This window comes from Cygnus atratus, chromosome 18, assembly GCF_013377495.2.
Source record: "Cygnus atratus isolate AKBS03 ecotype Queensland, Australia chromosome 18, CAtr_DNAZoo_HiC_assembly, whole genome shotgun sequence".
Lineage (NCBI taxonomy): Eukaryota > Metazoa > Chordata > Aves > Anseriformes > Anatidae > Cygnus > Cygnus atratus.
The window spans coordinates 8549325-8561877 of NC_066379.1; the positions used below are offsets into that span (position 1 = coordinate 8549325).

The 12553-nt window shown below is 50.9% G+C and overlaps 1 protein-coding gene across 5 annotated transcripts in view; it reads left to right on the forward strand.

The window, feature by feature from the left end:
• The window catches only part of RAB11FIP4 (RAB11 family interacting protein 4), a 124871-nt gene that overhangs the window by 88521 nt on the left and 23797 nt on the right, over window positions 1-12553 (forward strand). For 2 of the 5 annotated variants that reach the window (XM_035558850.2, XM_035558852.2), the window contains exon 1: window positions 3342-3415. The exons of the other annotated variants lie outside the window; for them this stretch is intronic. The gene's annotated coding sequence lies outside the window, so the exon portion shown is untranslated. Of the gene's footprint in view, window positions 1-3341; window positions 3416-12553 lie in introns of those variants that run through there. 5 annotated transcript variants of the gene reach the window in all.

Genomic DNA, 12553 nt, shown 5'->3' on the forward strand with positions numbered 1-12553 from the left:
GGTTTGCTCTGCCATAATAAATGGGATTCATTATAATACTACAGTAATTCACACCAGTCTCATTGCATTTGCTTCAAAGGAGGCACTCCAAAATCAGATTAGTAGATGAGATGAAGATCAGACCAACTGTAATTACTAGCCTGCAATATCTCATTTTCAAGCAGAGCACTTATCTGCAGTAGTAACTTGGCTGGATGTTATTGCAGGGGAAAAACACACACAAAAGGTATTTTTACAGAAGTGTCTGTGCAAAATATCCAGCAATATTCGTCACAGGGAGCATGATGAAAGGCCCTTGAAGTGTGATTGGAGTTGCCAGTTTTCATGAGATAATTAAGATGCGGGTTTGGTCTATATGTTCTGGTGATCTCATTATCTTCATTATTAATTAGTCTCTGTTTTCACATTTCAGCTCCAGTTTCTTGTCATTAGGGCGACTAGCTTGTGAGCGATGCGTTACTGAGATTCAGAGGAAGGATTCTGCCTCTGGAACAACAGAGGAAGTGCCAGCCTTTGTTCCAAACAGCTCCAAAAGAAAGTGCAGTGCTTTGTACAAGATCAGCAGGTTGCCTTGCTGTAAACCCTTTCAGCAGCGTGCCCTTCTCTGCATTTCCTGCCCAGAAGACACACATTTCGGCAGGCACCCTGGCATTCAGTGCTATTGGGATCAGCACTGCGTGTGATTTAGGCACTTAGTTATTTAGCAATCTTCCTCTAATCCCCGGAAGATTAATATTTTGCCCAAATTTCCTCTGCATGCTTCCGCAAGCACCTACTTAATAAAGATTTTATACAGTCATTTCTTAATAAGAAGTGATTATCTAAAAACTGCACATTTCCTAGGACCTTTACCGAGGAACACTTAATCAATGAGACATTTATGCCTTCTCAGTCATTACGGTGTGATAAATGCCAAAGCCCTGCCCAACATGCACAGTAATGTTTTTGGTTGGTGTATGTACCAAACATTTGTACTCATATTCTTAACATCTCTATTATAATAGTAGTTTCCACTGTTGCTTCTTTACCTGTTAAATATTTATTTCACATTTTGCTCATCACAAGTTATTGAAAATATAGCTGTGTTCACTAAATATTTTTTAAGTATCCGGAACCATTTCCCCATGGGCTGTGATACTGCCTGATCAGTGCAACAGTTCAAACACTTCTTACATCTGTTGGGAAACCATTAAAAACGTACTGTGCGTGTGGTTGTTTTATTTATGTTTGTTATTTATTCAGCAGTGAATCCTTGCCATACAACCACCTCTTTCAGATTGAATACTGAGAGGAGACAGATTTTAGAAGTGTCCTATTTAATAAGCAGTGATAGGGTCCCCAGCTCTTATCTTGTAATAACGGCTTTCCCATTAAGTTAATTCAATGAGTAGAAAGAGGGCTGGGAAGACTTTTTGATCCCTGTTACACCATTCCTCACCAGGACTAACTCAGTTAAACCAGGTAAGCTGCATAAATGGCTGTGAAATCAGAATACAATTGCTGTTTCTTTTAAATGTCACTCAGAAAAAAGCCATTGTGAAGAACAACGCGCCCTTCAAGTTCTCCAGAGTTATTTTGTAATACTGTGTGCTTAAAGACAGGGCTTTGTAATCCAGGCGTTGGGCTTTGCAGACAATCAGGAGACAGGCATTTAACAGCTGTACTGACTGATCCCCAGCAAAATGCGCAGCACTTGGTGCAGTTCCTCAATAAGGGTTTTGCTGTGCAGTGCACACTTGGATCATGGCACTGGTCAGGCAGGTGCTGTGGAGTTGCACTGAGCCGTTTGCACAGACCTGATTCTGTGCCCTGCTGGTGAGCAGGCTCACTGGGAACACGAGCACGAAGGGCTTAATTCTGCTCCACTGCAAGCCTCTCGTTTCGTGGGCAGTGGCACAGAATGTGCTGCCTGGAGCCGTGGTGCTGTTGGTAATGTAATTCAGGCTTCAGAGCCACACTGCAGCTGCTGGGAGTCCTGCTGGGTCCCACACGCTTTCTTTTCTCTTCCTTTTTTTCTTATTTTTTATTTTTAAACAATATTTTACATTTAGAAATCATTGGGTGTGATGAAGATGAGGACAGGCTCCGGCAGTGCCTGGGACAAGAGATGTGAAGCTGGAGATAGCTGTGTGGGGTAGGCAGATACCCGCTACCCACTGCTTCTTGTTTCCTCGTTCTCTGCTGCCGGCAAGCCTCTCCTCTCTGGCAAGCCTCCTGTCTTGCAGATGCTGCACAGTAAAACCCAAAAGATTAGAGGATGCAAGTGTCCCTGTTTAAGCGCTGTTGACAAAGCGCACCCCCAGCAGCTCCGTGTGACTGTCTTGAAACACCCAAAATTAACCTTAAAAACAGGTTTTGGAAAGTGGCAGCAGGATAGGGGCAGGAGACGCTGTCCTGTCCCAGTGCTGCTTCTGGTCGGGAGAGGTGTTTGTCTGTCTGCTGGCTCAGCAGGATGGGCTTCTGTCGCACATCGTACTCTGGTGGCAGCTGTGACACTCAGTGTGGCTGGAGCCTGGCTCCTTGACTGAGGTTTTGCAGAAAATGTTTATTTGCACCTATCCCCGGCTGTGAGGCCTCTGCTGCAAACCCCCAGAAACAGGTCTGTGTTGACAGGCAGCGCAGGGCACACAATTCTTGTGAGGCGTGGTGAAGAAGGAAGTTACACAACTTCTCAGAAGTGAAGCAAATTTCAAAGAACGAAGTCTGTGTGAGCGTTCTCAGCCTTTTTGGTTTGCTTCTTTGTCTCATAACTGAAGGGATAAAGTCAGGGACAAACAAATGGCACCTCCTCACTGGACCTGGTTTGCTTTGCAGCTCTGAGGATGCTTCTGAGTAGCACCACCATCACGGGGCAAGCTGCCTGTGTTTTATCATCCCGGGGTTGTCTGAAGCGAGGTAACCAGGCAGCTTATGCTGGAAGCACACCCTGTGTCCATGCCACTGCCCGGGACACTGTCCTGGGCCTGGAGAAGCAAGCCCTGTGGCGACATGGCACCCTGGGACGAACTGAGTCAGACAGCGGGACGCGTTCCTGTGACCGCTTCATGGGCACAAGGGCCAGAGAGCATGGCGTGAGCAGGAAAACGGAGCCCTACAACGGGCTGGTAGGGGCTGTGCTGAAGGCAGCGGGAGCTGGGACACTGCAATATGGGACGCCTTTGGCCAAGGCCGCCGGGTCACCCAGCGCCGGGGCAGCCGCCCCACCAGGCCCGCAGCGTGAGGGGACCAGGCCCGGGACCTGCGGGGCCCCGGTACCGACCGGCGCCGCCGGACCCCCCGGGTCGCCCAGCAACGGCGGGGCGGGGCCGCCCGCGGGGCCGCCCCTCGGCGGGGCGGGGCGGGGCCGGGCTGGAGCTGCCGGGCCAGGTGCGGGCGGCGGCGGCGGCGCGGGGCGGAACGGAGCCGAGCGGAGCCGGTAAGGCGGCGGCGGCGGCGGGGGGCTCGGTGCCGCCGGGCACACTGGGAGCCCCCACCGGGGCTGCGGCGGCAGGGCGGGCTGCAGCGGCCGGCTCCGTGCCCGGGGGCTTCGCACCGTGCCCGGGGCTGGTAGCATCCATGCCCTCTGCTCGGCCCTGGGGCCGGTACCGCCGTCCCGGCCTTTTTTTATCGGTTACACGGGGACGGGGCTCGCTGCCGAGCCGTGGGGAGTGGTGGTGAGCCCGTGGGTGGCCGTGCTGGAGGGGCCTTGCGCCGTCCCGGGCGGCTCCCGGTGCCCGGCCGGTTCCTGCCGGCGGTGTGCTTGGGTCTCGTTACCGCTGCTGAATGCTCTCCGCACCGAGCCGTGGTTGTGAGCGCCTCGTGCTGGCTCCAGGGTGCCGCCGGCACAGCCAGCGCCAGCGGTGAGCGGCTGCCCGGCACGGCGGCCTGCCCTCACTGCCCGCACCGCCTGCAGCCCCCGTGCAGCGCCCGGGCTGCTCCTGCCTCCGACCCACGGAGCCCGGTGGTTCGGGGCCTGCGCTGCACGCGCTTGGCAGGGTAAGAGAGCATTTCACGGCAGAGCCCTTCCTCTGGAGCTCTGGGCGGCGGGAGCGTAGGAGGTGCCAGCAGGTCTTGGTCCCTGGGTGCATCCTCTGAGACAGCGACGGGATGTCACGACGTCCTGTCCTGTGAGGAAGCCACCTGTGGCGTCTGTCCTGGGGCAGGAGATGCTGTGTGACAGTCCTGGGTTGGCAGCTCTGTGTTGCTGCTCTGATAACAGCAGTGATCTTCGTCTGTTCCAGCAGGTTTACATGGTTAGGGGCCTTTGGGAGCCCAAACAACAGTCTCTCTGGAAAAAACCTCCTGTTACTTGGCTGATGTTAAGGAGGCAGGACGGATGAGGGAATGCTCTGAAATAGGTTGAGAGTTGGTGCCCCAAATGTGGGCTTTGTGGTACCTGGGTTCAAGCCCTTATTTCAGCAGAATCTGTGGTGCTTTCAATCCCTTTTGGTATATTATCGTAGCTGCTCCTGTTAAAAACGGGCTTTCTCCTGTCAGATGGTGACAATGTGGGGTTGCTCGCTGCTGCTGGCGGCGGATCACCCTCCCCTGATTGTTCCTTGGTCCTCAGCACGGCTCCAGGATGAAGTGGGATCTTGTTGGCAATGCGAGGGGCTTTCTGCCTGTGGCCCTGCAGATTTCAGGTGTGGGTGGAAGAGCATAGTGTCACCCCCAGAGATGTCCAGTAGTGTGGAATATTGCTCACGATGGGTGAAGGGGGCTGTGGCTGTTCAAACTGAGGAGCTTGAGCTGTTCCCATGCTAGACATGGCAGCCTTTAAGCAGTTTTAAACCTTCTTTGAACAGGCTTCTTTCAACTTTGTCACTAGCAGAACTGTTGCAAATGGCAGCAAGTCTCCAAGAAGGCACCTGACGTGCAGATGCTTCTCAGCAGCAGTTGCCGTGCCGGGGCTCTCGGCCATGTGCAGAGGCTGCAAAGCAAAGCGCTTCCTGTGCCAGAACAGCAAGGGGAATGGGATAGCTTTGCTTCAGTTACTGATTAACCAGTCTGGTTGCATGTGTGGGAGCACACCTTGAGCTTAACTTTTTGGGTCCTGTGAATACAGTGTCTAGTGAAATATTTGACGTGGTTCTAAAGTGTAATCACGGGTTGCTGCTGAGTTATCTGCTATCCCGGCTCTAATGTTCTCAAGGGCTTGCTGTGTTTCGGCAGCTGACCCCTTAAATTCTGAGGTGTAGCATAATAATAATCTAATTCCTGTTGTTTTTCCCATAGTCATTTAGATTGGTGGCTGCTCTGAACGTGAGACAGGCTCTTTAAGTGCTTCCTGACAGCCTAACACGGTGTTTGGGGCATGGTGTTGCAGCTCCTAGCGCTGGTTAGTAGCAGGGGGTCTTTCACTACGGCTCTGCTTTGGATCTTGTTTTCAGTGTACAAACTAATGTTATTAGCAATTATTTCTTCTTGGTTCCTGTCTGCTTGGTCTGTGCAGCTCAAGAGTAGAAACATCCCCTGCCTGTGCATAGCTGCAAACTCTACAATAAGCCGTGCTTTTCTGTATTTTACCATATAAGTGAAAAAACACAGCCTGCTGGACGTGCCAGAGTTTACGATCGCTGGGATATTAACTTGTGTTTGTCGTGTTTCAAGCACTATGATGTGCTTGGCAGACTTCAAAAAACAATAAAGTGAAGCCCATCTACAAATAAAGATAACTCACTTCATTATAAGAAAACAAAAGAGCGGGTGAGTGAGTCTGTCTTTTATTTAAAAAAAAAAAAGAGCCTTTTATATACAGAGGGGGGACTGAACATTTTTCAAGTTCAGTACTTGCAGGCTGCAGTTCCAGTTCTTCCTGCAACAAAGACTCCCTAACCCATGGTTTGCTCAGCCACCAGCTGAAGAGCAGCCAAGGTCCTGGAGCTCTTCCTCCTCAGAAAGGAGAGCTCTTCAGAGCTTCTCTGGTATTTCTTAAACACAGAGTAAGCTAGTTTCTGGGCTTGTCTGTATTCAGACTGACCAATGGGCTCTGGGAAGTGTTTCCATATAAGCTAGAGCAAAGCCACATCCTTAATGCTTTCCCTCTGTTTGCCAACATAAACTACTCATTAGCAAGCATGGCTGGATTTCTTACTGTGCTGCCGGAGCTTGGGATGTTTCTCCACCCCTTGGGACCTGAAATCGCTCCCACTCCTCCTCACTATAGACTGCAGTGTAACCTAACCCAGCTGGGTGGGAAGGCAAAAATATGATTTGTGAGGCAAAAATCCTGATTTCGTTGTTTATCTTCCAATGGCTTTATTTCCCTGGGTTTCCTGGAGGCCAGACTTGCAGCAGTATAGCAAAGAAATGCAAACAGTGTAGTTTCCGAATTCTTTGGGGAAAGGGATTTTGACCGGGGCTCCTGTATAAGCTTAAAGATAGGTAGAGTTGTCAGTGCCTGGGACAGCGTGCTTCCTCCCGTCCTTCGTGCTGTGCCTAATGTGGCTCCTGGAGGGCTTTTTCCCTCCTCCTCACCCAGCAGTGGTGTGCAGCAGCACCGGGTCTGCTCCCGGAGTGCCTTACCCATGTGCCTGCAGCACCTGCAGGCAAGTATGATGCAAGTTTTTTGCTATTTACCATCTACCCAACTGGGTGACCTTGAGGCTTGTCAAGGAAAACAAGTACTGTGTGAGCTCGGCTGCCTCCTGAGCAGAAGACTACTTGCAAGGAGCATCCTGTAACTCACAGACTAGGTTATTAAGGAACTGAACTGCAAAGCAAATACTTAGGCTAAAGACACTTCTTTGCAAGCAGCTTCCAGCTCTGTGATGCAGAGATGTGTTCACTTCTAGAATTGCTTCAGAATAGCCCAATCTGAGCTCGCCTCTGACCCCGGCTGCCTACTAGCTGTGAGCTGCAGCTCTGTGGTGCCTGCGCACGCATTGTGACACTGCCCTGCGGTTTGCCACGTGGTGCCCAGGGCTTGGCGGCCTCTAATTTTGTCACCAACTGTCCATGCCGACGTTGATGGTAAATGGCACTGCTGGCAGTGTCCTGGTGCTGGCCTCTCTGGCACCGTGGCTGCAGGGGCACGCCTGAGCATCGGTCCTAGAAACGGTCCCCAAGAAGAGCGTTGTGTGCTCCCTCCCGGTTACTGCTGTTCTGACTTTACAAATTGAGCTGTCTCATCTCAAGGCAGAGACTTCTCAAGAGGGCTAATTATGTCACACTTATTACCTGCTATACAGAGCTTCTTAGGCAAATGCCACGAGCTGTTTCTGGAGGTGTAGAGCAGCATTTCTTGAACCAGGGGCTGCAGCACCCCCGCTCCTGTTGGCACGGAGCTGCCCTTGTCCCTGGGTACCCTGCTTCCAGGCTGGGTATTTAAGGGGGGCTTCTGCTGTGGGCTGTCCCAGCCGGTAGCTCTGTTGTAGGGGTCGTGGCACCAGGGGTCTAGCAGCTTGCACAGACAGCGTATCATACTAGAGATGTTACCAGGGACTTCTTCGGGTGATTAGGTCTCATCCCTGCTCTTACTGGAGTGGTTACGTTAGGAGTTTTCAAGTGACATTTGTGACAGCGACCAGCATATCAGCATGGTGCCGCTTCACACTTCTGCTTTTTTAGGTATGAGAAAGAGAATGAAAGCTGCCTTGCAGCCCGGAGCTAAAAGAACCCTGATGAGTATTGGAGCAAGGTGCCAAATGGTTTGGTGTTTTTTTTCTCTGAACTCTGCAGCTGATGTGCTGGCCCCATCCATGCTGAAGGTGAAGGAATTGTACTTCTGCTCCTAACGCTGCAGGCTGGGATGTTTTCTTCTGCAAAGGGACGCTCCCTGCTTTGAACCTGCAGGGAGGACTGATGAGCCTCTGATAGCCCATGAGGGAGAAGCAGCCCAAGGAGCGATGGGATGCAGCTTCAAAGTACTGGGAAAGAGCCTTTCTTTTTATTGGTTCCTTTGGAGAATCAAATTATCTGTATGCTGAAGTCGTTTAATGTTAAGACTTCCAGAGCATTAGCGATGACCTGTGAAAAGGAGCGCTTAGATCTAGACCCTGTGGGTGGTGATGAGGGCTGGCACGTCCATTACGGCCAATTAACGTGACAGGTAGCAGAGTGTAAACAGCCCTGCCTCCTCCCGGCCTGGCTCCAGCCGCACGCTGCCCCTCTTCTCTCCTCAGCATGGGCTTCCTACCCAGTGCACAAAGCAGCCCTTCCCAACCTCTGCCCCCTGCCTGTGTGGTTCAGTGTCAACAGCCCAGAGGCTGAAGCTCGGGCATGCAGTCCAACCCTGCTGTCCATGAATCGCACAGTTGTGCGAGATCCAAACGTTACCTTACACACAGATTAAAATTGCATGTCTGGCAGCACGCTGCAGCACATGCACAGCTTGCCCCAGCTTGGGCACAGCTTTCCAGGATGCTGTCCTGCACTCCATGCTAGATTTAGATCTCGAGAACAAATTTGCCCCTAGAAATCCCTTCCAATGCCCACAGCAGGAACACATGAAGTTTTGCCTTAAATGGGGCTTCAAATATCAGACTGGAGTAACTAAACAGCTGGATGGAGCTATTGCAACAAACAAACTGATGGGTGGCCCTGTTGTGGCTTCTTATTTGAACAGCGTAGTAAAACAGCCATCCTCTGCACGCTGATGCTGAACCCTCTGAGAGGTGTTAAACCCGCAGCTATGTGGGGAAACGTGCAGCTCTTTCCATGCTGCAGCAGGAGGTGTGGGGCAGCCCCGAGCCTTGTGCTTAGCCACAGCCGCATGGGCGAGAGCCAGCAGCTTCCTCGGGGACGCTGGCACAGCAGCATGGTCTCGCGTAGCGCTTCTGCGTTTTCCTCTTACGTAGTTTGTCCCCTTCCCAGTCAGATCGAGGGATGTGTCGGCACCTCCCAGCCTCTGCCCAAGCGCTGAAAAGCAAATATGCTGGGGGAGGAACCTGTGCTTCAGTTATAGCCAACGTAGTGTAAATACGCAACCATTTGTATGGGAGTGGTGTGTTTCTAGATTCGTTGGTGAGAAACGCCTCACGGCCTTCATTACCCAGTAATTAGACGAACGCTCCCAACGCAGTGGCTGCTTACATAAAGGTGAGTGCCTGGGATTTTCTCCATGGTGGATGTGCGACAGTAAGTAGTGTTTTCTCTGAGCCCACCAAGCCTGGCACACTTCCACGTGGTGCCTCTTCCCTTCCAGCTGTGGTGGGGGACTTTTCCTGCACTTGTGCTGGGAAGAAGCTGGAAGAGGAGGGTGCAGGGACTCCAGGCTTGCATCTGTCCCATGGCTAATGGATTCGGATTGTCTAAAGGGTGCAGGGGAAGGGCATGGTCCTGGCAAGGGAAGCATACAAGGCACTTCTTGTTTCTGGTGGTGTTTGTGGTGGTTCTGGCTCCTGCCAATTGAATCGTTTGGGGGGGAGACTTGGATCATCTCATCTTCCCTGCTGGCTCTGGAATGGCGTGAGGGATAGTCTGTCAAAGTGTCAGAGGTGCTGGTGATTTGGCTGTGGTGGGAGCGAATTTTAACTAGGATCGCTCTTCAGCATGCATGTACTGACGTAGGCATGCCATGTAGCCTGTCTGCCAGCCCAGTTACTTTCAGCTGCTTTGTGCGTGTATTCCAGGGATTGTTTCCAACCTGGGAAAGCCCGGCCAGGCCACTGCAGGCAAGGCAGAGATGCGTTCCCCTACCCACCTGGTGCTGGTGCTGCTTTCCTGTCCAGCGAGGACCAGAGCAGCCCATGGGAATCACCAGCTCCTGGCTCCTGCTTCTGGTCGGGGTGGCTGCGCGAAGGCAGGCTGTGCTTACTCATCTGGCTTCAGTGCGGCCACACAATTGCCTCTCTTGAGGATGGGAATTCATTAGTTGCTGTGAAGTGGCCTCAGATCTTTGGGCAGCAGGTGCTTCTATAGAGCAAACTGTTGCTGAATATTCAGCAGTTGCTATACGAGTGCCTGGCCTGCTGCCTATGGAGCACTTGGAGACATCTTGAGCATCCAGTTCAAGTGCAAAGGACTTGCTGCTTTAGTGCTACCCACAGCGTTGTTGTGTTGGTGCTGTTTGAACTTTATTTTTTTAATGTGAATATTTCAAGATAATAAGCGCAACAATTTCATCTCTTTTGACTCAGCCAAGGAAGAAGGGAGCTGCCCAGTAGAACGAGAAGCACAGTGATTCATATTCAGGGCGTCAGATCTGCTTTCTCCTAGTGGTTTCAGTTTATGCATGTGCACTGAGAACAAGTGACTCAGGACAGAAGTGTCTCCTAATCTTTAACATACTGCTTAGGTTCACACCAGCTCTTTTAAGGCTACCTGAATAATGTTGGGTTTTGCCAGCTCTAATTTGGGACATGAAGTCCTGTAGGTACCTACCCATGAAGGAGTAAATTGAGACAGTAAGTGGTGCATTCGGCACCTCTCTTTTTTTTTTTTTTTTTTAAAGGAGGAGTTTCGTTCCCTTAGGCGTGGTCTGTAAACAGCTTGTGCTAGATGGCAGCATTGAAACTAGGTGCTGTGAGAACCTGTGATCGCTGAACAATTGCCCCTTTAAATAAATGTCTTGCAGCCTTAGTCAGCAAAGCGTGGATGCCGGCGTATTGTTGGTAGTGACATGCCCCGGTTCTGACTTCTCGTACTAGAGGCTTTCTTAACCTGTTGTACTTGCTTTAAAGGTTATTCTTCTGCTGGTTATTTAGGCCACAGAAGGAAAACTTCCTGTGGCTGGGTACCTGTGTAACGGGGACAGCTGCGCTTAAGGCTGGTTTCACTGAGCGAGCCTTAGTGGTGCTGCCCACGTCCCCTGCTCTACAGGATTTCTGTGCACATCAGAGAGATCCTCGTGCCTGGAAACACCACGTTATTACTGGTGGTTCTCCGCCTTGATTTCCTACTGCTTAACAGCTGAGCATATAGATCATACCCACAGAAAATGATCACGTAGGCTTCAGCCCCACAGTGGCTGTATCTGGTCTGCATTGTGCACAGCTTGCTGAAGCAAGGACCTCGAGCACCTAGATGTGAATCACCTGGAGCTGAGCCTCCCTGGCAGGGCTGCATTTTGTCAGGCTGCTCGCTTTGGAAGGGCTGGGTGTGTGCCTAGGCAGGGGGCCTCAGTGCTGTGGCTGCCAGGTACTTGGAGAGGGACAGTACTAGGAGGAGGTACTAGGAGGGCCAGCTTCCAGAAGGGCTTCTGAGGCAGGCAGTGAGGTGTTTCAGTGGTTGTAGAGCAGATGTTCGGGCTTAGAAGGGTCACTGCCTCAAAGAGCTCGTTTCTTTTTTTTTCCACGGAGCTTGGAAGTAAATGTTTAGGAGCAGAATGATTAGGCTTTGAAAAAGAAAGCATGGTACTAACTGGCATGGGTACAGTGTGATCTGTGCTGTAGCTATGGATCAGAACTCTAACACCAGTAAATACGTGATGGCTGGGTTGACAGAAAGTGACAGAGAAGAAAAGTGAGCCCTCAGTCTTTATAAATGACACTGCATGTTTAATTGCTAATGCTCTTTTTTTTAAAGAGCATCTAGGATGTTATTATTAGTAACGTGGTGTTACCTACAGGGAGCAAGAACGGAGTCTTTCGTGCTCTTTTTGACCTTTACTTTCTTGTGTTAATTTGTTTAATACCAGTGAGATTCGTCTGCTGTAAAGACTCCAGAAAAGATGTGCTGATGGGGAGGGAGGGCTGTGCAGGAGTCCTTTCTTTCTCTCCTCCCTTGATTTGCAAACCCGTACTTCAGGGATCTGCTGTGTGCTCCGTGCCTCTCTGCCCATCTTGGATCAGATTTTTACCAGCTGGTGCAATTCCATAATGGCAGTCAGGGCTTAATTGCATTAATTTTTTAAAGAGAAATGGGAGCTCTGTGCCTGTGGGGCTTAGCACAAAGCAGAACACTTAAGGGAAATGTTAGAGTAAATAAACTCTCCTGGATACTGCTGAAACATCTCAATTGCTCTTAACAATCTTTACTTTTTCAATACCTATTAAAAAGGTCTTACTGCTTGTGCTGTTTGTGGATCCCCAGGCACTTTGCAAAGAACAATTGTGATCGCCCCTTCTTGCTTCTGAGGGTGCAAGGTGCGGGTCAGAAGATGTGCTGAAGAGCCCGGGGCTGCAGCAGGAGCAGGGCAGTCGCCAGCCAAGCTGCCAGCTCCCTGCGAAGGAGGGCTCGTGCCCACTCCGAAGGTGTGGTGCTGGCTCAGAGCTGGAAATTTGACTGCATGAGGCAGTGAGGCTTCAGGAAATACCACGTGGATAGACCAAAAGTAAAACCTTTCGGACATGTCTTGCAATGGTACCGAGGAAATGTTTCAAGCTTACTAAGGCTGACACTGAAAAGGGGGAGAAGGCGTGTGTATGTGGGCACATCCCTGTACAGTGCTGAAGTGTCTCACTGGTGTTACCTGTGTACCTGAAAGACCTGTTGAGAAGTCAGCTAGAAAAGCATCCAGATATTTGCTCTGGGTGCCTGTCTGGAGATCCAAACACTGCAGGTAAAGCTGTCCTTTTGGCTGCTCAGATGTTCATTAGTTAATTAGGCTTGAGCAAGTGGAGATGCTCTGGAATTTCTTAATCATCAGTGTGCTAGGAATTTTCACAGTCGTAAGAATATTTCAGGAAAACAT